Source organism: Dermacentor albipictus, chromosome 5 (assembly GCF_038994185.2).
Source record: "Dermacentor albipictus isolate Rhodes 1998 colony chromosome 5, USDA_Dalb.pri_finalv2, whole genome shotgun sequence".
Lineage (NCBI taxonomy): Eukaryota > Metazoa > Arthropoda > Arachnida > Ixodida > Ixodidae > Dermacentor > Dermacentor albipictus.
Genome location: NC_091825.1, coordinates 152,182,653 through 152,208,954, shown reverse-complemented (window position 1 = coordinate 152,208,954; position 26,302 = coordinate 152,182,653). Strand labels below are relative to the sequence as shown.

General features: G+C 47.1%; 1 protein-coding gene across 2 annotated transcripts in view; it reads right to left on the bottom strand.

Annotated features, from left to right (window-relative positions):
• The window catches only part of LOC135902392 (uncharacterized), a 553,623-nt gene extending 527,621 nt beyond the window's left edge, over nucleotides 1-26,002 (bottom strand). For both annotated transcript variants that reach the window (XM_070539206.1, XM_070539201.1), the window contains exon 1: nucleotides 25,705-26,002. The gene's annotated coding sequence lies outside the window, so the exon portion shown is untranslated. The remainder of the gene's footprint in view (nucleotides 1-25,704) is intronic.
• Nucleotides 26,003-26,302: the final 300 nt, after the last annotated feature.

Here is a 26,302-nt window from a genome sequence, read left to right as displayed (position 1 = left end):
GCATCTGCGGAACAGAGGCACACTAAAGATAAAAACGATTTGAGCTCCATATTAAATTGTCCCTATAGAAAAAGAAAGAAATAAAGAAAGAAAGAAAGAAAGAAAGAAAGAAAGAAAGAAAGAAAGAAAGAAAGAAAGAAAGAAAGAAAGAAAGAAAGAAAGAAAGAAAGAAAGAAAGAAAGAAAGACCGCGACAGAATATGCCAGAAGAGATGCAATGACAAGAGGCGGGTGGCGGCACCGTTTTGAAGTTCCCGCTCCAGCGCCCCGTGATTGTCATGAAATTTGGCGCGAAATAATCAAGAAATACTTGAAGTTTGACCTTCGTTTTTTCTTATAATAGTCACCTTATTACCACGAAAATAACGAGCATAGAGCTTTGAAACGACCTGTATAAAGTGATTTGTTGTTTCTCTTCGGTGTCACTTTACCGCACGCTTCAAGTAAGAGCTCAACTGCTGAGCACAGCAGAGATGCTCCCGCATGCTCTCAGCGACGCGTTTAAATTTCAAGGTCGTTCTTTCGGCGGCGTCAACACTTGGCTTTATTACACGCAGGCCGGGCCGACTGCTTGGAGAGGTTCGCTTCGAGGAGCACACGCTCGAGCGGCTCGCGGCGCGTGTAGCAACAGCGGCGTCGCGCAGAGGGAGTGCGCGACTCACTCGCGACAAAGCCGGCGAGCCGCGCCTGCCCTCTGCGATGAGGCACTTCGGCCGGCACGCCTCGATGACCGGCTTGCTCGGGCAACGCTCTTCCCACGCACAAAGGGCGCTGTGTAGTATACGGCCGCGTGGATTACGCTGCGCTATCGCAGTGCCTTTCACACGGCGAAGAGGAGAGATACGAAGCTGGAGGACCGGGCGCCGTATAACAAGGCGCACGTCTTTCTGTTCGCTATACGCGGCCCGCCGTACAATGCCGGGACCGGGAACTATCTATCTGCGCGTCCCCACGTACACGGCTTCCGCGCTCTGTCGCCTCCAAAACAGGAGCCGATTCGGACCGGATCGATGCGGCGCGTGCACTGCGGCGCGTGTCGCGTTGATGTACACGGTGCGACGCTTCGAAGGCAGCAGTCATCTTGTGTACACACACACACGCACACGCACGCACGCACACACACACACACGCACACACACACGCGCGCGCGCGCATGGTTTAAAAGCTGAAGAAGCCTTTCCTCAATGTTATTCACTTTCCGGGCTTCCGTGTAATTTACTTTGTTAACGAATTGCTGCAATTCTTCAAGCGTTTCGGGCTTTAGACTCGCATTACCGTACGGCTATGTTAATCAAGCAACTTCCCCGTTCTCGCGGTTGCACAGAGCGCCGTCGCACTGATGAGGGCAAACATCTTCAGAAATTATGTCCGCTCTTAGAGGCATCGAGTACGTTATTACCTCACCACAAGTCGGCTTAAACGATTTCCTCTCATTCGCCTTTCGAGATAAAAAGTAGCCCTACTCCTCACTTTGATTATGTGTTTTTACTCATTTCTTTTTTCTGACTTACTTTTGTCACAGCGGAATGTGCTTGTTGTCAAACTAAACACAGCAAGAGTATAGAAAACAGTAAATAGCAAAATGAAAGAAACGTCCGAGCCACAATTGCGATTGCCAAAAATGAGCCTAAACTTGTGGACAGGTGAACAACGCCCTTTGCCTCTGCTACGCGCCTTAGCGAAACAGGACTTCTAATTACCAAGAACCTTTGTTTTTTTTTTCTTGCTCTTACTCAAGCTGTCGAACACGTTTAACGGGCACCTACGCATTCTGACGCCGAGTCGTGCTCGAAAAAGGTAATTTTGTCGAGCGCGTCCTTCGGTCCACTCAAACGAACAAAGTAAACGCAAAGCGCTTCGATTCTGGCGCTATAAAGAGGGCGATTAACCGTAATGAGCAGACAGACCTTCCACGGAGGAGCTTACTGCGAACAAAGCGGCACCGATACGGAGCGCTAAGCTGATGTGTTACGTACGTAGTACATATAGCGTGGGCGTGCACCAGCGCAGTTCCGAGAACCAAGTGCCGGTAGTGGCCTGATGCAGCGACAGTATAAACGCTAAGTCGTCTGAGTATAAAAAATTCAAGCAAATACTTTCTTTTACGGTTGAATTAACCAGCAACAACGAGGACCCAGAACTCGATTCTATTCGTTCGATTTAGCGCCAACGCAGTCAGCGCTGACCCTCTCGCGCAAAGTGGAAGCACGTCTCTTCCTCCCACACTAATTGTTTACGTGCCGACGCGACTACAACGCAATTCTAAAAGCTCAACAGAGCCTGTGTCCGTACGTTTATTTGTGGTAAACTTCTGCCCCTCTCGCACCTAGTTATACCCCGTTTCAGACGTCAGGTGCAACGCTGTGGAGGCTAGAGAGACTTTTTGCAGTGGCTGCGTCCGTACTTAGAAATAGTTCGATGTTCTTGATAGCAATTGTGCGAAACTGTCCTTTATATAGGCCCAGTATTGAATGAAAAATTATTTAATACTTACGAACAGCGAACTGTGGTATACGGCTATCTAATGAGTTCTCTTAGATCAATGCGTTTTTCGTTACTTTTCTTTTCGGTTTTTTTATTGACGGCCCGCCGCGGCAGCCTCACGTGCACGCTCGAGCGAGTAACGCCGTATGCGTTCGGCAAAGCGTGGGCGGACAGCGTGGAGTGGTACATTTTCGTCACCGAACTATACTTGCATGGCTTCCACAGCGTTGCGCCTGATGTCTGAAACAGAGTATAGGCATTTTCTAGCGCTGTAAGTAAACATTGTGCGGACTAAAAGAACTACAACTTTTCTGTAGTTGCAACAACTTGATTTGGGCTAGTTGGTTCATCTTGAGTAAAACTTGGAGCAGCGCGAAGAAGATGAAGTCTTCGTCTTCTTCGCGCTGCTTCAAGATTCACAACTTTTTCTTTCGAATGCAACAAATTTCCTTAGAATTGGTTTAGCAGTCGCTTAGTGGAAGCTTTTCTGCACGCGTTTCACACTCGTCTGAACGATCCTCGGTACAGGATTTCCTCTTGAACAGCTAAACGTTCGTACAGACGCACTAGGAGGTTCACGAGATCGCATTAGCTCGATGCACCCACGCTCCAAAGTCCAAAAGTGTTCGTGCTACCGCCAAAGATGGCCCCGCCTTTCGTCGAAAGCCGCGTCGTATGGCGCCGAGCAGTGGTCGCTCCACTAGTGTAATGAAGAAAAAAGCGCGCGAACTGAAATGCGACTTGCGCCTGGTATAAGGACTGCCCCCCTGTATATCCTGCTACGATTGCTGCAAAAGTATAGAAAGTTGGGAGAGTTAGTACGGTAACGTATTCTTGGATTCTAGTGCAAAGTGACACACACCCAGACTAGAAGTAGACAGAACGAGCGCTAACTCTCAACGCTCAGTTGAGAGTTACCGCTCGTCCTGTCTGCTTCTAGACTACAATCCAAGAATATGTTACGATTGGTGCCTTATGAAGAGGACAGCTGGCGCGTTATAGCGACGTGTAAAACAAACAAACAGACGAACAAACTAAATAACGAACGAACGTGCGAACGAAGGAAAGAAAGAAAGAAAGAAAGAAAGAAAGAAAGAAAGAAAGAAAGAAAGAAAGAAAGAAAGAAAGAAAGAAAGAAAGAAAGAAGGAAAGAAAGGAGGCGAATCATGCCTGTCGACTGCCTTTTCAGGTCCCTCAAGGGCACGCGAGGGACGAACAAATTATTATCCGTTGCAACGTACAGTCCGCGCGGCTTGCGTAATCGAGACTCGATTCCGTACGCGACGAAGAGATCTAAGCATCATTTGTGCGTGTTCGTTGCCGTATGCTGCCAGAACCTTTCTACGCGTGGTTTTATTCCCATCGTTCACTGTAGAGATGTTGCTCAACGTGTTGGGCCGTCGATTCCATCGATTGCTGCCGCCAACAGACGGGGCCGGCCCGTGTTCGACCGTCTCCGCGTACCGCTACATTTCGTGCTAAGCCCGGCCTGCAGCAAGCAAGCAATATAGCCGGGGAGCACGGCGCACAGAGGAGGCCGAAAGCTTTGCCAACGACAAACAGTGTAGCGAGCTTTCTCTTTCCCCTCTGCCCCTTTTTTCTTTTCGAATTTTCACGGACCACGCCGCGAGACACCGACGTTATGTTTCTGACGAGCTAACTCCGCGTAGTTCGCTTTTTACTCTCGTTCTCAAAAGTGAGCCCTTGATATAATAAAGAAATGCCGTCTCATTGGTCGACTGCCGCTTAACTTCCCAAAGAAAGTGCACTGTGTGAGACACGGGTCAGAAAGGGAACGCCGCTCAGCGTCTTTCCGTGTCCGTCTTGCGCGTGCGTGAGTTCACGTGCGCTTGCTGCATCATCTGCGCGTTTGTTCTTCTCTCGTCACGTCAGAAGCTAGCAAAATAATGAATAAATGTTTCTCGTTTAATCAATGATTTAATATATAGATATGCGTTAGCAGCATTTTCTCAGAACCATGAAATAATGGAATGCCACACTTCATTATCTTCATTCAGCGGAATCACTTGAAAGTCGTATTCTCAGTACTGTCTTGGTCAAGTTTCTGGTTTATGATGTTTTATTGTTTTCTTTCGCTTTTATTTTCTAGTAACCTTATGCTAGAATGTATTGAATATTTATCACTGTACCTTGCCCCATCGTGCTACTACAGTATACTACTGAAGCAATATTTTAGAAGATTTGCAGGGCGGGTAACTGTCTGTAGTGTTCTCCTCGCTAGCCTTTGAATAGCGCCGAGTAGACGAAGCATACATGTGGTGGTTAGCGGATACAACGTAAGATATTCCTGCGCGCCGCAGGTGGTGCCTTATCTCGGAGGTCATGCCGAGAAGCCTCGCGTTCCCGCGACCCGCGACATTTTGTTGCAGTTTGCCTTGGAGAATACGTTCGCCTTTTAGTTGCCGTAGATGACTCGCTTACCATGAACACGCGCCCTTCTACAACGCACTACCGTTCGTTCCGGCAGCGCCGTCCACAATCCACGTAACGACAGCCTAATAAGTCCTGGGAACGGGACTACCCGCTGCACCGCAAATAAACTCGCACCCCGGCGCCCGCGTAGACACGGAGAACCGTGTTCCGGTGGCGAAAGTGGTTGCTCGCCGGGTGGCGCGCGCGCTCTAGAGAGAGAGACGGAACCGTCCCGCAACAGGGACGAGAGGGGTTGTCCCTGGCCTTGACCCACATGGACCGTTTTAATGATCGCCTTCGCGGAAGGCGACCTCTCGCCCACTCCACAGTGGCCGGTGGGGGAGGGAGACCCGGCCTTTGTCGCAGTAGCAGAGGCCACGGGGAAGGGAAAGGAGGAGGAGAGAGGAGGAACAACTGCATTTCCCGCGAGCATCGCGCGCCACGGAGGAGAGAAAACGCTGGCGCAGTTGCGTGCCACCGGCGCAGCGTTGTGGGCGCTCGGCGTTGGACGAAACCGCCAGCGCGGCACCGTGGCAACAGCGCACGGCTCGCACGGCGTGCGCCTCGAAGGAAGTGCGGCTTCTCGCTTGACTCGCTGCTTCACGAGGTGCAGCATACAGGAAGAAGCCGCACTGGTGGACGGATACGGGAGGAAGGTGTATGGGGATCGTTGACACGACTAAGTGCCATCTCATATCAATAAAATTTGTTCATTAGTTACAGAGCCAATAACAAGAAACGCCAAAATAGACTATGTATAGTATACACTACTCGCACCTCACACTGGCGGCCAGTTGTCTTTTTGTTCACTTTCATTTCCCCTCCTACCCCCACCCCCCCTGTTCAGTATTTTCTGCATTTCAATTTCAAGCCCAGAAAACCTGCCCTACATGCTTTCCTTGGCTTCATTGTCGGTTGCCTTTGACAGCAAATGAAAAAGGCTGGATTCTTGCTTAAATGAAAACTGTTTATTATCTGCAGAGCGTCGGCGTGAAGCGTGTTGCTGCCTTCCTCGGCCGCGTCTCTCGTGCGTCTCCCCGTGCCGTCTCTCGTGCTCGGCTGACCTCCGGCTCTTCTCTCTCGCCTCGCTCGAACCCCCGTGTCTACTCGTGGGTCTCTTCTTACAGTTCCAGAAACCATGGCGGAGCATCGGTGCGATGAGTCTTTCCTCGTGTTTACGCAAGGGTCTCTCGCGGGGAGCAAAGTACCATACGGGGCGCCTCGTGATCTACGGGATTGCGGCGGTGAGCACGCTGCCTGACAGGTCGGCGTAAAATGCGTGATGGCTAAGTTATGAGAGTGCCCGCCGCTCACACCTTTATGTGGTTGGGATTAAGAAAAATTTTAGGCCCCTCGGTTTCCCTTATAGATAGATAGATAGATAGATAGATAGATAGATAGATAGATAGATAGATAGATAGATAGATAGATAGATAGATAGATAGATAGATAGATAGATAGATAGATAGATAGATAGATAGATAGATAGATAGATAGATAGATGGATGGATGGATGGATGGATGGATGGATGGATGGATGGATGGATGGATGGATGGATGGATGGATGGATGGATGGATGGATGGATGGATGGATAGATAGATAGATAGATAGATAGATAGATAGATAGATAGATAGATAGATAGATAGATAGATAGATAGATAGATAGATAGATAGATAGATAGATAGATAGATAGATAGATAGATAGATAGATAGATAGATAGATAGATAGATAGATAGATAGATAGATAGATAGATAGATAGATAGATAGATAGATAGATAGATAGATAGATAGATAGATAGATAGATAGATAGATAGATAGATAGATAGATAGATAGATAGATAGATAGATAGATAGATAGATAGATAGATAGATATTCTATGACCGCATTGCTCGCTTCCCCTTCGCTGTTGATCGCCAAGTTAGTCATTTAGCGACATAATTTTCCTTTGTTGCTTCACCTTACGGAGCTGGCGCATGGACGAATTCTTCTGGGTTTAGAAAAAAAAAATGAAAGCACTCTTCCTGTTCCGCTTGTGCAGATTTTGGAACGACTACCGACCACTCGCGTACTTCGAGTAATTGTCCTTAGCGCACCGTTTTTATATCCGCTCTGGCTGTACAAAATTAGACAGCGCAGACAGATTTCAACCTTATTTTCCAAGTCCCGCTCCAAAGCTTCCACCTCCGATGGCTATAGCTGACCAAGACTAAAGTGTCGCACAGTACGTGGTTCTGCCAAATGCGAGCCACTGATTTCGCACTCGCGCAGCGCTCCCAGGATGCGCAGCAAAAGAAGAATACAATATGCGAAGAAAGACGGCCTATCAAGAAAGCAAGGAAATTGCTTCATAATCCCCAGGACACTTAATGGAGTTTTCCACAGTATGTACCGGATATGAAAGAAGTTTGCCCACTCAACTGCAAGAAACGTTATCCTATTCGTAACAGAATTCATCCAGAAAAACAAATAAGTAGAGAGAGAGAGACTGTGTGCTTTGCAATCCTGCAATATACGGCCTCTGCGTGGAACGTGGCCATCTTAGTTCACGTTATGGTCTGAAGAGACGTCATTAGGCGGAAAACCGGCAGCCAGCGAAACAACTACTTCCACTTTGCGGATCGATGACGCCACCGCTGCCGAGCGTTTTGCAAGCCGCTGTATTCTCGCACGACACCATGGCGAAGAGCACGTAAGCGCTTGCAAACAGCGGCCGTAATAATGAAACGGCGAAAGATGAGCCGCAATACGCCTAGAGCAGGTGTTCGTAGCATGCCGCAACTTTGGCATTTGTACCGTATAAAAAAGCCTGCTCAGACTTTCTTCATCAGACCGTGCAACAGGCCAGCAACATCATCAGAACGGGCTATTTAACGTCGCTCCCTTGCGGCCATTCGAGGTCTGTAGTATAAATGGGTAACAGCGCAACCGGACCACCACAAGAAGCGACACACGTACACACAAGCGCTGTCATATATAAGGCGGCATATATAAGGCGTGCTAATCTTGCCAATGTTAGCCAGCGCTTGTATGTACGTACGTGTGTCCCTTCTCGTGGTCGTCTGTTTGCGCCGTTACCAGTATGTTTCAAGATGGACCAACTCGCCCAAAAAGAAGTATTGACGAGGATAGTCGGTCCAAAGTGTCAGCGTTAAGAAGGGAGAACGTGCAGAGAGAGAGAAAATAAGGGTAGGAAAGGCAGGGAGGTCAACCAGAACAGCATCCGGTTTGCTACCCTACACTGGGGGTGGGGGAAAGGGGGAATAGAAAGCGTAAGAAAGGGAGAGAGTAAACACTGAGTACGTGTGGGAGGGACACCATACACAAGGACACTATAAACGGTCTGTTAAGCCCGTGCACTTCAAGTACTGCACTAGTGCACGAATCGCTTTTCGAGCCAGCGACGTGCAGAAGAACGTGCAGGAGAACGTGCAGGAGAACGTGCAGAAAGGCTAAAGAGAGAGCGGGAAGAAATATTGACCAGGAATGCGTCCGTCTGGGTGCCCTGCGCTGGGGGAAGGTAAAGGGAGGGAGAGAGAGAGGAACATCGCTGGTATGATCTGAAGGCTATAGTAATAATAATAATAATAATAATAATAATAATAATAATAATAATAATAATAATAATAACGTTAGGCTTTATTCACGAAACGTATTCGGCTATACATTACTTTATCCTTCCTCGAACTGATGTCCGCAGATAGGTGCGATCGTTGGTCGAAAGAGCTTGATACAGCGGCAACAAATTACCCCAGTGTATACGAGCGCGACCGTGCACAGCCCAACCGGCGACGTCCTCAAAAGCGAGCCTCGCAAGTGGCTTCCGCATTCAGACGCGACGGACAGAGCGGGTGCCACCCAGATGCCTCGCGCAGTGACACACTGTTGTCCGGCCCATCATGGGATTCCAATCGGCACTGCTGCCTCGGCCTTTGCGCGCACGCAGACACCGGATACGGCGGCGTCGGGAGCTGCCCGCTCTCGAGATCGCGAGAGGGAGAGAACGCGGAAGTGTTGGCAAACGTTCTCGAACGCGCATACGCGTCGAGGAGGGGAGGTCGCTTCTGCAAAACCCGAGGCTCGACTGCATCCATGCCGTGACTTACGCCAGGTGCGTATATAAGGCCTCTCCGCTCGTGCATGGCGAAGGGCTACGCTGCTGCAGGCGTTTGGCGGGAGTCGTCCGCTGTCGTGAAGAGGCTTCTTCTCCCAGACGTCAGAGAGGAGCGGCGATTAGCGGTGTGCGCGTCGTTTTCTGCCTCGTCTCGCGCGGTCTGTCTCGATTGCTCTGTGCAGCGCTGCCGGAGCTTATAACGCTGGAGAAAGCGCGAGGCAGAAGCTGCGCAGTGAAACGCGGACAAAAGGGACGGCGCAGAAACGACAGACGCTGGATGTCCGTCGCGACTATATATATATATATATATATATATATATATATATATATATATATATATATATATATATATATATATATATATATATATATATATATATATATATCCACGCCGTTAAAGAAATGTAGAGTCCGTCCTGCGACCGACGTCGTTAAGCTGTCCAAGAAGACGCAGTATCCAGTTGGCGCCAGCTCATCGCGCGGGAGTGGGCGCACTGGCCGACCGGCACAGGCGACCTATCACGTTACTCCACAGCAGGGAGCTGTTTCCTCAACCCCAGGCCGAAGCGCGCCGTCGCGCACTTTCGGGAGCCTGAACATTGTGTTTCGCGGTGCCGACCGGCAAACACCACTGTTGTACTGCTCGGAAATAAACAGTTGTTTCTTTAAGAAGAGGTGTTAGCCCCTTTCGTCGACGTTTCATTGCGTAGTTGAAGCTGATGCGCGAATGGATATACACGAACTGGCCCAGTAATATGTTTTACTGAGCGCCAACACCGTTGTAGCCTTCGACTGCTCGCACGTGTGGTATCGTACTCGCTGAATAGTGGCAAGATTACGGCAGGTGGAATCGGAGTATACCGGAGGAAAAACGTCTGTATCGCACTTTGATCAACTCCATCCCCGTGTTAGATATACTGTAATACCTTGGGGTGAATCTAGGTATCGTAATAAATTAGTAAATAAATAAGTACAGCGCCAGACCAATATTCGGCTGGCACCGCGGAAGCACCGACTATAGCGCCACCGCGGGGTGTTACACAATGGAATGACGCGACCGCTGCCGTCACTGTGACCGCCGAGAAGGGACTGGCTCTTTCTGGCCGGCTCCTATGGCGAAATGAGACGAGGACCCAAATTTAGGAATGCAGAACAGGAGTTCGCAGTACGCATTCTGATTTCTTCGCCCAACCTACACAATATACGCAGCGATTAATAAATAAACTCTTCACATGGTATAGTCACCTGGAGCGCGTTACATACATTAAGCATTCCAATCAATGTCATTAAAATTTACATAGCAAGTATATTCACCATGCAATATATATATATATATATATATATATATATATATATATATATATATATATATATGCACACTTTCACATTTTATAGCTCTCTGGCGCTCTTTCGATAACGATGTAACAGTTCGTTTCTGTTTTTTTTATTTCAGGCCTAATGAAAAACGGCCAAAACGTCCGATCCGAGGTAACTGTTACGCCGTTATCTAAAGAGCGCCAGAGAGCTATAAATTGTGAAAGTGTGCATCTCTATCAAGTTTACTGTGGTTAAAGCGTGTCTTGAAGTAACGAAGAACCGCCAGCATGTCCCACGAGCGAGCCTTCCACGCGTTCTGCACAGAACTTGACATCCGCAGTGGGAAGTCCCTCGTGCCCCCCGACGCCCCACAGAGACGTAATCGCTCCACGTGGGTCCCATCGACTGGGCGCGTCGCCGCGGTAGCGCTGCGTAATGGTTCGCCGCAGTTACGGGCTCAAGGTCGCGTCTCTCCTGCACAAAGGCTTCCATCAATACGTCTCGGCTGTGTACGGTAGCCGCCAAATCTGAGGCCCGAGTGAATCGAAGAACGTATGTGCGTGTCGGTGCTCACACGATGGTGTTCTGTTTCTCTTGGCCGTTGAGAGACGTTCGCGAAGAGGGATTAGGAGGAAGGAGTAGATTTTAATGAACAGAAAGGAGGAGAGGTCGGCCTGGAGAGCGTGTCTCTAACCTGCTACTCCTCACTGGGGAAAGGGGAAGTGGGAAATACAAGGAAAGGTAGGTGGCGGGTGATTATGTTATGGTACAATGAGATACTATATACACGTTATCCAATATGCGGGTGCGCAGTGAACGCGCATACACGTAACGGTAATCTTGTCCATACAAAAAGTAATATTGTCCCAAAAAGTTATTGCGCAAACACATTTCGTATTGACTGCACGTCTCGCAGCTTCTAAAGGCGATCGTCTAGACCAGTCTAAATCCCAATAACGCGGTGACACCCGGCACTCTTCTCTTGACGCGTGCCATTAGGCGCGGTTATTCAGTATTCAGAAAGAGCGGCGGCTGAGATTCTTCTGGTGTTTGGTTGATGACGAGCGGAACTTCCGAGCGTCATCATGTGGCCCGTTAATGGACGTGTGTTGGAAATGTGACCGTAAGAGTCTGGGTGTTTAGAGCTTAGGCAAATGCGAGGTTGTGAAGATATACATTACTTAAGAATAAAGTTGGTATTGTATAGCAAAGCTCCTAACGCGTTCCAAGTTTCCTGTTGCTTTTGCGTAACTAACATTAGCACGTTGTTGACAAAGTGAATCCTATTTTCGCTTTTCTGCCGAGTACATACTAAGTGACCTGAGCGAAATCTAGCTGTGTCCTTAGTTCACATTCGCCACTGCAGACTGTTTGCTGCTTCATTTTGCTTTTCCGAATGAAGCGTGAGTCGTTCTCTTGAACAGGACACTGCCTCCTGGTCGTGCTTGTCAACGTGTTCACCAGCGAAATACGCTGTTATGTGTTGCAATCTGCAGAAGTACTCCTTGTTGGCTGTTACATTTCGGGCAGGTTCGCTATACAAGTTATGCGTACTCCGTGATGTGTTGTAGCAAGTGCATCTATGTTCTAACCAAGAGCTGGCACACGATAAAACGAGCTGAGTTATCACCGGTCTACTTATCCCTCAGCCTTGACGAAAACCTATGCACGCCCCCCCTCCCCCCCCCCCCCCCCATCTAATCCCCGCCCGTTTCTTGTTAAAGGGACATTACATTTCTTTCATTTCAGAAATACCTCTAGAGGCCCTCAGACAGGAGAAGGTGGGACAATACAATACAGTAGAGTTACAATAGTTAGAAAACATATTATATTCATATAATGCGACATTAATGTAAAGAGTGTGAATTAATCAATTACTTTCTTTAAATAAATACTTATTTAGAAGAACGAATTGTTCTGTATTATTGAATTCCACTTTTACAAAAAAAAAAAAGAAGACGAAGAAAGCTCACCGTGACGTCATCGATTTTGACGGCGTCCGCTCGGGCGTAGCAAGTTTCTTTAGCAGGCAGAGACTGACTGCATTGTATTCCAAAACAGCCAAGGAGTGAGCTTTTAGAATGAACAAACATTTAGCGCGCCACGACAGGCGAAACACGGGGAAATACATTGAAATACATGACTTCACACTGACGTAACGTCGGTGCGATGAGAACCTTTAAGCAAATGAAAGATCAGCCTTCGTTTTCTATTTTATTAATCAATCTCGTATTGGAAAATTAAAAGTTCTGAAAGAGTATCTTATCAGCATAAGCCGATTTAACGTTCATTTTTGGTGTCCCATTAAGCAATAAGAAAGAAAAAACAATATTAAGTTTACCGAGTAACACTAGCCTTTCAAGGGTAAAGAAAGACGCCATCGTGAACTAATGAGAGGGGCAACATTGAAGGCCCGCCCCAACGATGATGGCTCTCATTCATGAGACGCAGTCAGCGAGAAGCGTCTTTCAACGCGCGTAATTGTTGCCAAGCGCATTCCGTGCGCCCTGCTTATCCGCGAAGACGTGGACGGTTACAGCGCACGGGCTTGCGTAGCGCGTGCGACAGATAAAAGCATAGCGCGATTCGCGACGTCACAGCGTTTCTTTTACGGCTTTATTGCGGACGGTCTCGAGCCAAGGCTGCAGTAATAGTCCGTTGATGTTCTCGGGTCGCCCGTTGCTGGACGCCCAAGGTGATAGGCGTGCGCCCTTCCATTGGCGTACGCCGTCACTCGGAGACGAATGCGGCTGACTCGGGCATCAAAGGAGCCTCGCACGCGCTGCTAGTCTATAGACGTGCCTCGTGTTTGCAAAAAGAAAAGCTGTGACCCGGACGACACTAGCGCGCAGGCACATAGGGAGAGTGAACAAGGAACACCTTTCCTCGATTTTTTGTCGAGCAACTTCTAATCGCGGTCGCAGTTACATGCAGCTTAGCTTTTTTTTTCTTCCTGTACGGCGATATAAAAGGCTCGGGACCAAGAGAATCACACGTGCCAGCCAGAACCAGCCGGTTCGCGGTTGGCCCGAAGACAGTTTTCCCCACGATATTTACTATAGAGGGAACTCTGGCGCTGGTTATCTACCTGAGCTGCAAGCATGTGGCTCTTCAGCCAGTGTGGGAATGATGGGTAGCACACGGATTTGTCTGATATTCGTCCTTCTGGCGCTTCACTGTCTCCCTTTCTTCTGCCCCTTTTCCATAAATGTATATTGCGCCACAAAGTATACCTAGGAAATCTAAGCACCAACTTGCCCAAGAAGAAGTCCTTTTGGCTTCAAATGGCTTCGTGACTTTGTAAACTGATCACTTTCAACAAGGTACTTCAGCGGTGAAGTTGTAGGGCGTTACAAATAAAAATGCATTAATTTGTCCGACGGCCGGATTCTCATAAAAAGTGCCTCTAGCACAGAATCCCGATAATGAAGCCATCGCGCCATGGGCGCAAGCGTCGACAAGCGACACTTAAGAATTTTTCGCGGGCAAGCCTGCAGCGCGTTGAGACGTTTGACGTGTTTCGATTTGGCCACTTCGACAGGCGAAACCGCCGGTACCAGTAGTGATTACACGGGTTGGCATAGTCTTGTTCCTTTGGAAAGTATAGATTGCTTGGAAATTTAGGACAATGAAGGCATATAAAGCGTAGTAAACAAAGCCGCAAGAACATTTGAAGCCACAAGCATGAACATCAGTTTTTCCATCTAATAACCAGTCATCGCAACGCCAGAGTTCCCTCCAGTCATTATTGTAAGAAACTCCATGGGCGACTGTCCATATAGTTATCCGTATGACGTTATGGTCTGGAGCAGGTCTATGCAGCTTTCACAAAGTCCTGTCGTACTTAAGAAACGCTGCGGTGCTTATACAGCCTGCTGCGTTGGAGCCTGTGAATGAACGATGGCGAAACAGTCATCCTTCCTTCCTTGCTCCCTTCTTTCTTTTCTTTTGCATTACGCATTCCTGTGTGCGCGCGCAGAGTTGCAAACTGGATCACTTCGCTTGTTAGATTAGATAAAATTTAGCTGCGAAATCCGGCAGGAAGCTTGGGAGAATGTGCTTTACTGCTACCCCATTTCACTTCCATGTTGGCTAAGGCGCTAAGCGAGATGAAAAGTAACTATAAAAAACATGCTGATGCTTGGAGGAAGCGACGCGTACGATCCGCGAATAGTCCCTAAGGATAGCGCATGGTTCCCCCATAGCTGCAAACCTGACGTACAGCCCCTATAACTGCGCTGCGACAACGAGGAACATATCACTGCTTCTCTCGCGTCTTTACGCAGCAGAAATGCCGCCCACCGTCAACTTCGCAGGTTAACCTCCCTTTCTGTCTTTTCGTCCTCTCTCTCTATTTTTCTCATACGTGCCTACCGATAGCCGCATGCCTTTCCCACTACATTGGGTCTCGCCTTCCGCGAACGATAGACTGGAAATTCAAAGGCATACTCAGAAATGCTCAACAAAAAAAGAGCTTCAAAATTTCAATTCTGGGTTTCTGCTTGCCAGAACCACGACCTGATTATGAGCTGAGGCAAAGTGGACAGTTCTTCACGTGTAGTTCGTCCCATCTGCGCTGTTTCACCCACGAATTGATTATGGGGCACGCCGAAGTGGGGAACTCCGGATTATTTTAGATTGCATGGAGTTCTTTAACGTGCACCTAAATTTAAGCAAATGATAGCTTTTTTTATTTCCACGGCCAGGATCGAACTTGCAACCTCGAGCTCAGCCAGCGCAACACCAACATCCACTAGGGCCAACGGGGCGGGCCATTTCAGTCAGTGACTACCGCAATAATGTATGCAACTTCCCGCATGACAGAGCTCAACAAAAGCTGAAAATTGCCCTTTGCATCACACGTCGAGCAAGCTAAAGGGGCATGTCAACATTCACATATACGTCAATGATAGCGGCGCACACGATCACGCAGGCCACACCCAAGAAATAATCATTAAAAAAAAAGAAGATCGCACAAATTATTGCCGTCTCCTCACGAACTCTCTCTCCAGCACGCTGTCAACAGAGCAGAAAGACACGTCAACAGGCTCGTAAAAGATGTCTTTATTACTGCACGTTTGCTCAGGCACTGCGACAAGCACTTCAGTGTTATGCGTAGCTCGCGAAAGTTACAACAAAACAAGGGCGGGCGCAGCGATGTTGATATAACGAAGTACGCGTTATAGTTGCGTTTTCTTGGCTTTCCCTTTCTAGCCTGGCTATTACGGTTGCCTTAGCTGAAAGTTTAAATCAGAATTAAGGCAGCATCCGGTATTCCTGCACTAACGCCCTGTTATTTCTTTCTTTCTTTCTTTCATCTAATCTGCGTTCTCATATTATTCTATGAAACAGGTTTTTGTAATCTTCTCTTGCTTTCTTCTACGCTCTGTAGAAATTAATTTTCTCCTTGGCTGTCTTCAATCATTTGAGCTCAGTGTTTCTCTGAACATAGTTACCCCCTTCAGACTGCGGCTGGAAGGGCTTATATACATGATTAATGTGCGTATATCCTAGCTCAGTGAAAGTTTTCATACGATAATCCCATGTGTCCTAACCCAGCAGGCGTTGTGTGGGCGGTATTTGTAGGAATACATCAAGTATACCTTCGCGTCTAGTGTCAGCCTCGTAGCAAAATCAATAGAAGTATAATGATCTACGGCGGGGAGCTTACAGACTAATTTCTCAGAATACTATTACGAATGGTTAGAGGACCGCCATATTGTTGGCTGGGTGAAACATTATACCGCCACGCAGCGCTCTGCCCAGCTAATCAGTGGATCTTTATCCCTACGCCACTAAATTTTTATTACTTTCATTTTCTTTGGAGCCTGATCTGGATGCTATACACGGTGATCATTTTTAAGTTTTATGGAATTTCTAAAAAATAGCCTGTTGCAGATAACGTAATTCTGGTCCTTGAGCTGGATTATTCAGGGAGGCGGACATTACTTATGCGAGAAATCGAAACACATGCTCAACGAATTAACAAAAAATCAACTAATTATATTTCGTTTTAATTACTTTACGGCACAGATTACAATTTACGAATTGTAACCGGTGAGCTTGCAAGGCGTATCCACTTGGAATGAATTTTCCAGAATGACGCCAGTTTGGAGACACGCGCCATCAAACTTGCCCTGAGAAATGCACTGTTCCACTTACTTTTTTAACAAAACGCCCTTTTATGCAATGAACCCCAAAAGTAATTGGAACACCCCTGTATTTTGTTCCCCCCTTCAGACTGCGGCTGGAAGGGCTTATATACATGATTAATGCGTGTATATACTAGCTCAGTGCGAGTTTGCATACGATAATCCCATGTGTCCTAACCCAGCAGGCGTTGTGTGGGCGGTATTTGTAGGAATACATTACATACAATACAACACATACAATACAATACATACAATATACATACAATACACAAGTAATATCTCGAAACTGGTGTCATCCTTGAAATTAATTTCAAGTGGTATGATACGTCTTGCAATCTCACCGGCTACAATTCGCAAGTTGCAATATGTGCTGTAAAGTAATTGAGAAGTTAAATGTTCCAATTTTTTTTAATTGTTTGAATATTTGTTTGATTTCTCGAGATAGCCTCACAGAATAAACAAGCTCAAGGATAAGAACTATGCTATCTGTTACAGGCGATTTTTAAAATTTTCATAAAACTTAAAGATGATCCCCCTGTATAAGCTACGGATTATCTAACTTTTATTTATTTTTTCTCCTGATACAACACTCTATTAGCACTCCATTCATTGTCGAATAACACTGGTGGCATCGACAGGTTCACGATGTCCCCGTGTACGCACCACGCACGTTAGTCTTTCCCTTTGCTCTCTCGGTCATTCTTCTATTGCCTTTCTCCCAGCGTATACGTGGTAGCCAATCAGGCGCTCTTATGTTTAATCACCTGTCTTCCTAAGAAAAAAAAACAGGGGGGGGGGGGCAGAAATTTCTCCTTTTTTTCTCTGTCTCTCTACGATGTTGGCGAGAGTCCTCCGCCACTACGTCGAGGCGAAAACGAAACAAATTCTTTCACAGATGTATGCCAATCTGACAACTGATGCGTCAAAGACAGCGAAGCTGTGTATGCGGTTCTCAAGAAAACCTTCGCAAGTATACCAAATGCGTCTGTTTGCTGGCTCATGGCGTCGTTCGAACGGTTGTGGCTGGCTCCCACGCAAGCTACGTGGCTGCACCGCACCGTCTACTTTCACCGCCACCGCCGTACAAATCCCTCACTGGACTTCAACGCGTAGCTGGTACGACGCGACGAGAGCAAAACAGAAAACTAACTACGGATTAGTGGTTAAGAAACAGCCCATATGAACTGTCTATTCGAATGAGATATACGCAAGGTAACTTTTATTTCATAGTCACTGATGGTGACGTTTCAAAGAGCTAAATCGAGGTTCCGGCACACGTTGCGTTGCATTTAATTTGATACACTGACCACTCCGTCGCACGACGCCTCACGAAAAAAAAAGATATTGCGGAGCTCCTCTTGCAACAGAGAGAAATATAAATGCAAAGGAAAGACAGACAGGTTGACCATAGGATACCTCCGGTTGGCTACCCTGTACAGGGAAAGGCGGCACGTAAAATGAGGGAAAAAGAAGGGTAGAATGAACATTATGTACGACTATGTGGCGCCTTCACAGACTGTGCGACAGCGCCCACGCAGACAGTTTCGCTGTAAAAGCTGAACTCGTGTCTTGTGACGTCACATCGGAGGCCTTTCCGGTGCCGCCCGGTCAGGCTCGGCGAGCCGGCTTCTCTTAATTGGGGCCCATTCATTCATTGCACTGCTTCCCGTGATTTCGCGTACGCTCAAGGTCGAAATTTAGATCTCGGCGCGCACGTGCTACAACCTACTTCGGCCAAGAACAAATTACTCCCGCGCGGATGTCCCGAGCTCCAGTGACGAAAAGCAAAAGCTTTCTTTTATTGAGGAAACCCCGGAGTGCATGCAGAGTGAATGATGTTGTTGCTGGCACGTGAGCCCAGGTCTCGTACGCACTGCGCTGCAATCTGGCCCTCTCACATTCCTCCTCTCTGGCAGATGACGCGGGCACCAAATTATGTAATACAAAGAGCATTAGCGGGACAACTGTTTTTACGCAAGTGTTGTTTATCGCGAGGCCCTGCACCACTTTCAAAGCGATGTAGAGAAAATTGCTAGAAGTCGTAGATGACAGCATGGCTTCTTTCACCCCATATCATAAAAGGTAAGAGGCTGTCAGAGGCGAGAGTCCTTACCAGATTACAAGCGTCAGAAACAAGTCCGAAAGACAGAAAAAAATAGAGGTCAGAAGGCACCCGAAGAATCAAATGTGCGACCCGATTTCGGGATAACAATTCCATATCCCATCTCAGTCCGTCCGTCCGTCCGTCCGGGCGCGCGCCTGTGTGAGTGCGTGTGTGTGTGTATTTGTGTGTGTGTGTGTTGTGAACAAGGAAGGAAGGAAAAAGTGGAGAAGGAAGGCAGGGAGGCCAGTTTAGCCTAACCGGTTTGCTATCCTACACATGGGAGTGGGATGGGGGGTATGAAAGATGGGAGGGGAGAGTGAACAAGATTTACAAAAGGGCGTACGGGTGTGGAGCATGTTTGTTTTGTATGTATATGCTCGGTTATACACTTATCGTACGCGCGGTAGCGTCAGTAGTTTTGTTTGCAAAAACAAAACAAAAACTGTTTTCACATGTCGGACTCTTGACTAGTTCATTTTGTTTACGTAACTGTGCATCTCTGCGCGCTCTTACATTGTTCTATGTGCCTTCCTTTAGTCGTGCGCGGAATTTTACGCTCGCGTTCATGTTCGCCCAGTCTCTCCTCTTTGTCTTTCAGCTCTTTCTTTATATTCCTTTGTTCTGTGACGACGAGAAAGCTCTCATTCAAATTTACAACCGTTAAAGTAAGCTATCAGCGAAGAAAGACAGCAAGCAAGTTGACTCGCTAACGGCGTCAACCACTGCGCGCGTAGCACGTCTATCGCATCAAGCGAAGTATAGCGTGGGCTGTTGCGTCAGCGAGCCCCCACGCGTCCCACCGGTTTCAATTTCACTGCGAACGTTATTCGTCCGGCGTCGACGCCAGAAGAGCGGCCCAGCGTCCCGTTCTCTGGATATTTCTGGCCGCGAGGTATCGCGTGTCTCGCTCGTGGGGCTCCAGGCACGCGGAAGGCTTCCCACTATTAACACAAGAGCGTTGCGGGTCCCGTATCGCAGAAAATCCGGCGTCGGCGGCGTTGTCCACGAGAAAAAAAAAAATCAAACCAGCCACGCCATCCCGATCGACGCAGGTCATGCCTTTCAGCGCCACGTACACCTGTACACCACACACGTGGAAAGGCAGGCACACCTGTCTTTCGTTACCCCGTTGAGTTGCATAACTGATGCAGATTGCAGATTTATTCAGCATTCAACACACTTCAAGTGTTGGTTGTTACAAAACGACAGTGCTTGAATACGTGTCGCCCACGGACGGATATTGTTCCAACCGCAAAGTTGCGCAGTTGCTAAGACTCGCATGCAGGTGGGCCTTCTGGACCGCGTGTAACGGTAGCACGCCGTGGCACGCCTAAAACCGAAGTGTCACGTCAGGAATGATAGAGGAAAAGCTGGCGTTGATTTCTCTGTGCGCCGTCAGTGTGGCAGCTGCACTCGTCGCCTGTTGGCATCATGTGGTTGTGAAAAGCAAAAAAAAAAAAAAAAGAAAAAAGAAAAAAGAAAAAAGGCTCCCTTTTTCTCTCAATGCAAAGCGAGGATTTCGACTCTTGCTCGAGATTCTCCAAATCTCGAGTCTTCACGTCATGAGTAAGCATACGAGGGCTTATTGGCCAGAGCCGACTGCTCCTAAGTTCGCGTAATACGCGACGCCTGGGGTTGAAGGGGTGTACCACGTCCGCCGCCATGGCCACGAGTTGTGGCGCCGGCTAACAATCCGAGGGCTAGATCTAGTACATATTCACAAATATTAAAGAAAGTGAATTGGAGAAACCGCCATCGTGCCGTAGCTTAATTGGTAAAGCATCGCATGCGTAAAACGGAGGTCGTGGCTTCGAATCCCTCAAGTGGTCTCTTCGTCCTATTTAGTTTCCTTTTTTTTTTCATTCTACCCGCCGTGGTTGCTCAGTGGCTATGGTGTTAGGCTGCTGAGCACGAGGTCGCGGGATCGAATCCCGGCTACGGCGGCCGCATTTCGATGGGGGCGAAATGCGAAAACACCCGTGTACTTAGATTTAGGTGCACGTTAAAGATCCCCAGGTGGTCGAAATCTCCGGAGTCCTCCACTACGGCGTGCCTCATAATCAGGAAGTGGTTTTGGCACGTAAAACCCCATAATTTAATTTAATTAATTATTTTTTCATTCTATGCATGGTGTTTTTTTTTTTTGCTGCACGAATTTTTTTAACATTACCTGAGGCAGACAGCACAATTCTAACCCTTGGTCTAAACTATTCATTGAGGTGTTCAGCAATTCTGCGATATATCAAAATGCTCATTTGGCTAATTAACATAATTACGTTATTAAAATTTTCATCAGTTAAATTATAGTTTGCAGACCTACGAATTGTACCTATAGTTAGTATGCAAGGCATAGCAACTCAATATGAATTCCGAGGATGGCAGCGGTTTCGAGGTGTGCTCCGCCAAATTATGCACTGTTGTTCCACTTACCTTTTTTAAAAAAACGCTGTTGTATGCATTGAAGCACAAATGTAATTGGAACGCCAATGCACTTCGTCGGACAATTTGAAAATTAATATCTTGAAACTGGCGCAGTCCTGAGAATTCGTTCCGAACTCACCGGCTACAATCGCACATTGGTATGTGTACCGTTCAGTCACTAATAAAAAATATAGTTCGTGTAATTCGGTTAATTCTTTGGTTCTGATTTTTCGCAGAAGTAGTGGCTGCCTCAACGAGTAATTTATTTCAAAGGGTACTACTGTGCTGTCTGTTACGGGAAATTTTCTTTTTTAACTGGTCCAGCAAAAAGCGTACAATTAACCCTATCTGATGCGACTTCTTTTATTGAAGTGCAAAATTTGTATTAGGTTTGTATGAATGACAAAAGTTAGGGGAAAATAAAGAAGAAAGTACCAGCTTAGTTTTTGGCGATGAATCGAAGGTTTTTCTCACAAATCGCCAAAAGCTCAATTTGTGCTGTAAGCAGCATGTGGTTCCTCCGACTTACCAATTCGCATTCGTAATGGTTTCAAACATGACCACATATTATTCAGAGACCATTTTTGCATCACCCAAGGATGAATGTATGCATTAAGCAGCAGGCTACAAAAGCAGAGTGCAGAGGCCTAACCTAACCGTCATGCCACGCATGGACATTTTGTTAACTTTCAGGGAGAGCCATATTTATCTGTGGCTCGAAGTCTGCAAACAGTTTAATTTGCATTGCCCGACACATTTCCGAAAATAATGTTATCGTTTGTCCTTCTGCACACTTTCAAACAACTTTCTCGAAGCCAATTTGTCGTTGAAAATTCTTCTTAAAGCAATCATTAGCCTCATCTAACTTCTAATTTCAATCATTTGGTTCCCTTCACACTACAAACACGCTCAATCGTCTACATTAGCAGAAGTTGTCCAACCCACGCATTGGTTAAGTGCTACCCCCAAATGTCATATAGTGACACGCACGCTCAGAGGTATTTACGTTAATTTATGCGTATGAAGTTACGTAATGAAATGACTTAGGTGTGACCGTAAAGCACTCGTCTGATAAGAGAGAAACGTTTCGACACTGTAGCAGCCCACGCAGCTGAGCCGCAGGAACTTCAACAGACGTCGCCGTGTGTTTTTCTAACGAAGCCATGCCGAATCAAATCCATGTGCTACTCATCATTCGCACGATGGTCGAATGTCTGTAGCCGCCAGATTTCTCTCTGTTAACCTTAGCACGAAAATTTGTGTCTAAATGTGATTCGCTAAAACGGAAATTCGGCCCGACAGGTGCGCCACGGCCCATTAGGCAAAAGACGACGGCAGACAGCGCTCTGTGTGCCTGGTTCCGGTGGTCGCAGCGTGTCTAATGCGCTATGACGCACTTGTCTAATTGTTGGGAACAACACGCTACACGGTGCTTCAGCGACGTTTAAACCTCATCAATCAACCGTCACGGACAGCTTGCGCCGATGAGACAAAGGTGACAGAGCGCTCGAGTCTGAAAACGGACGAAGTGACGTGTTGGCTGCCGGGTCGTTGCGTGTCAATGACGCATAACCATTCTGGGGAATCGGGCAAGAAGCAGGCAGCCCAAATAACAGAATATAAAAAATGCAAAATAAATTATGGTCTAGTTGGCCGTGGTTCCGTGTTCATTTCACTTCAATTTCCTTGTAAGAACTTGCAGGTGCCTCCCAATTTTAACATTGGTACTTTAGATGCAGTGATCCTAACTTTTCAATTACGCTTTTATTGTTTTTTATTTATTTTTGGTGGGACGGGATGAGAAGGGTATTTTTTTAAGTACTTGCTCTTGTTTCCTCCTGCCGGGTTTACTTTTGGCTTATCCTCCCTAATGGGTACGTGCAATGGTTTATCATCATCATCATCATCATCATCATCATCATCATCATCATCATCATGGTTTGCGCACTTGCTTGCAGCCGTACCGCCTAAAGCCGCTATCTAAACAGTCATTGCAGATACATGTTTGCTCACTGTCTTCCCTGTAACGATATTACAGACACAAAGGCGCCACGTGCCGAAAATGCGGCCGCAGTCCATCACAAAACAGAGATATATCCATTACCAATGGTATGAGAGCAGTGCTCGTACTTCCTAAAGTCAAGAAGAAAAAAAGGACAACGAATGAAAAACGTACAAGCTCTGTATAAAGCGACGCTGTGTCGTTTGGTGCCACGTGGCGTGGTCAATGCTGGGTAAATAACCGAATTAAAGAGCAGGACAATGTCCACGTGCCTGCTGAAACTCGACCACCTGGCAAAAAAAAAAAAATGAAAGACGCTGCTTCCGGAAAGCGATCCGGTTGTCCTCACCGGCACAACGCCGGTGGTCATCAGGATGTCGCAAGAGCGGACAAAACGGCTGTCTCTCCTTTCTTTTCCAAGCCGGCCTTTTCTGAGGAACCGAAACGCGATAGTGTTTGGCCTCGTCAGACATCACTCCCACGGGAAGCGCCTTGATTTAGTGCCGCGTGAAACAGAATAAAGCCGCCGGGTATATGTGACCTGTCTAAGCACATGTCGTGCAACGTGTACACAATACTGCCAAACATCGAAGCAAGTTTTCCCCTAGCTCGATTTGGTAGAGAAATTCCCTAGATTTTCCTAGAACTCGGTAAGATGCGGCTATTCTGGTTGTAAATATGGGGAGTTTCCGTAAAGATATATTTTTTGCCATGCAGATAAGCTGCGAATTTGCATTTTAAATGTATTTCTAAGCTGGCTTTAAAATATTTAAATAATGAAGTGGCGGCATTCAAGCTGAAAGGTTGTCGCAGAGCAAGTTGTACTAAAACACAGCCTCCTGCTTGAAGCCATATTCACAGGAGACGACGTCAGCACGTTTATACGTTGCTCTACATTCAAAACAAGTTTGGAAACAAAGTACCAAGACGGAACCTAATTCGAATTGCAAGAAGATGGACGCCGGATCCCCCTTACATAGTGTAGCAGTGTTAGAACAGTGTTACCTCTTCACGACACCAATTTGTTCTTCCATGACAAAGCTCACCCAGACATGTGACCACTGGGACTCCTCTAGAATGCGATTAAGTCAAAGGCTGCTCTGCCTATGGCGGTTCCGGATAAATTTGCATGCATAAGTCGGCTGCAGCAGCGCCAAGATCACCTTGTCGTGCTAAGCGCTACGTAAAGTCCACTTATGCCGAGATTTGCCTTTTTTTGATGTTGCAGCATGCGGTTGTTTTGGCGGTAACAAATAAAAAACAAAATATTTCATTCAAAGGGCACAAAGATCAACAGCACAGATAAAGGTACAAATGGCAATAGCGCATGCAACTTTTCTTCATTAACGAGCCCAGAACATCGAAACCTTGTAGTTTAGTTAGCGAGGTGCGTTTATTGCACTGCAGTACAATCATAAGTCACACTTCGCATGCTTTTTCTTTCTTTTATCTCACTATGTATTGCTGTTTTTTTTTCTGCTCTTTATCTCTTCTTTAATGCCTGTTTGGTGGGAGGTGCTGCAGTTGCAGAGATCCAGAGCGTTCCGTTGACAATGCCATGGGCGTGCTACAGACGTTCGTCTACACAGTCCTTAACCATGAATCACCATGCTTTTTGCAGTATATCTGCCACATAAGCGCGGTAGAAAAGTGTCTAATATGTGTTTAGGTTCAGTATGTAAGCGACTATACCTTTCACGACAAATGCTGTTATTGAGGAACAGCTCCGAGATCGAAATGTATCCAAACTTCGCAAATCTTTGCACCATTTGTGAGCGGGGACAACCGAACCGGCGTCGGTAACCGTGGTTTAAAACGTTAGCAGGAGAAAAGTGTCACATTGGAGCACGAGTATATAAGGAAAGAAAAGTTGCTTCAAAATCCCAAGAACATGCATCGTCAAGAATGATAAATAGCCCAAACCATTTGCATTTACTGAGTGGGCGACTTCTCACCAGTCCATTCCTTTTTGAGTCTTTGCGCTGTAGAAATAATGACGTCAACTCTAGCTCCCACAGTGCAGCACTGTTCCGCCGGTATAAAGAATGTACAGTCGTCCAAATCTTTAACTGGTGTGCGGGAGCGGCGACTTTTCCGGGCGTCAGCGCCGTATGACGCGGCGAGGCTGGAAACAGCCTAGGAGACGATGGGTCCAGCTGAGCGCGCTTTGTCCGCATGCGCTTAGCCTCAGACTGTTTCCAGCCTCGCCCCGTCAAACGGCACTGACGCACGGAAAAGTCGTCGCTCCCGCACACCAGTTAAAGATTTGGGCGCCTGTACTTATCGCTTTAGCGGCCACGCCATGCTATCGGGTGTACGTGCCGAACGTAAATGCAGGATGTGCAACACCGCAGTCACAAGGTTGATTTTCGATTGCGATCGAGCTCGATATGTATTGAATTTGTCGACCGCGGTTGGACAATCAGCACAAGTTGCAGAAGGCTACAAATCGAGGTCGAGAAGCTCGATTTCGATCGGGCATGATCATGATCAAAAATGAAGCGTGTACCTGGGGTATTGCGTATGCGTTCCTACACTTCCTCGTATACGATCAATGAGCTTATCAATGACCCCGGGAGCGGCGTACACACGACGCTTTAGCAAGGGCTTCACAAATATAGTCAGCGGAAATTATGAAGTAAGGGTTAACACGACATAACTATAATAGCTCACCTGCAGGAAACAGCTGTGTTGAGGCGCTGTCACGAATATCCGCGAAAGAAAAACGCACGAAGCGGCCCACCCCAAGTGGGGAAAGCAGCTTCTCGCAGTCATGAACACACCGACAAGCGCAGCGCAAATCAAGAACAAGCAGCGCACGCGAGCCTACCGCAATTGATGGGAAAGTGGCTGGCTCGCTCCCGCATCGTTTGCCCCTTTACTACCGTTAACTGTGTTAGGGCCAACATCGAATACTGTCAATTGTGAGAAACTGCTTGCCACGAAACACCACACAGGTCACTTGAAAGCACACAAGGGGCACACGTTCGTGTCTGATTAGAACCACTGTCACGCTAAATCGCAGTTAACTTGCAACACTGATATAAACCTGGCCGCAAATATGCGCGCGCGTAAACGGTACTTCTGGCGTGCTCACTGCACATCAGGGCTGCCAGATAACGTGAACAAAAAACGCCAGGTGGCTTTTAAATATAAGTGAAAAGAAAGAAGGTTGTATATTTAAACTCCTGGGTCAAAAGTAGCCAAACGCAGAAATTTTTAGATAAATGTAGCATTGTAGCTAAGAAATATCCTAAACATATTATAAATT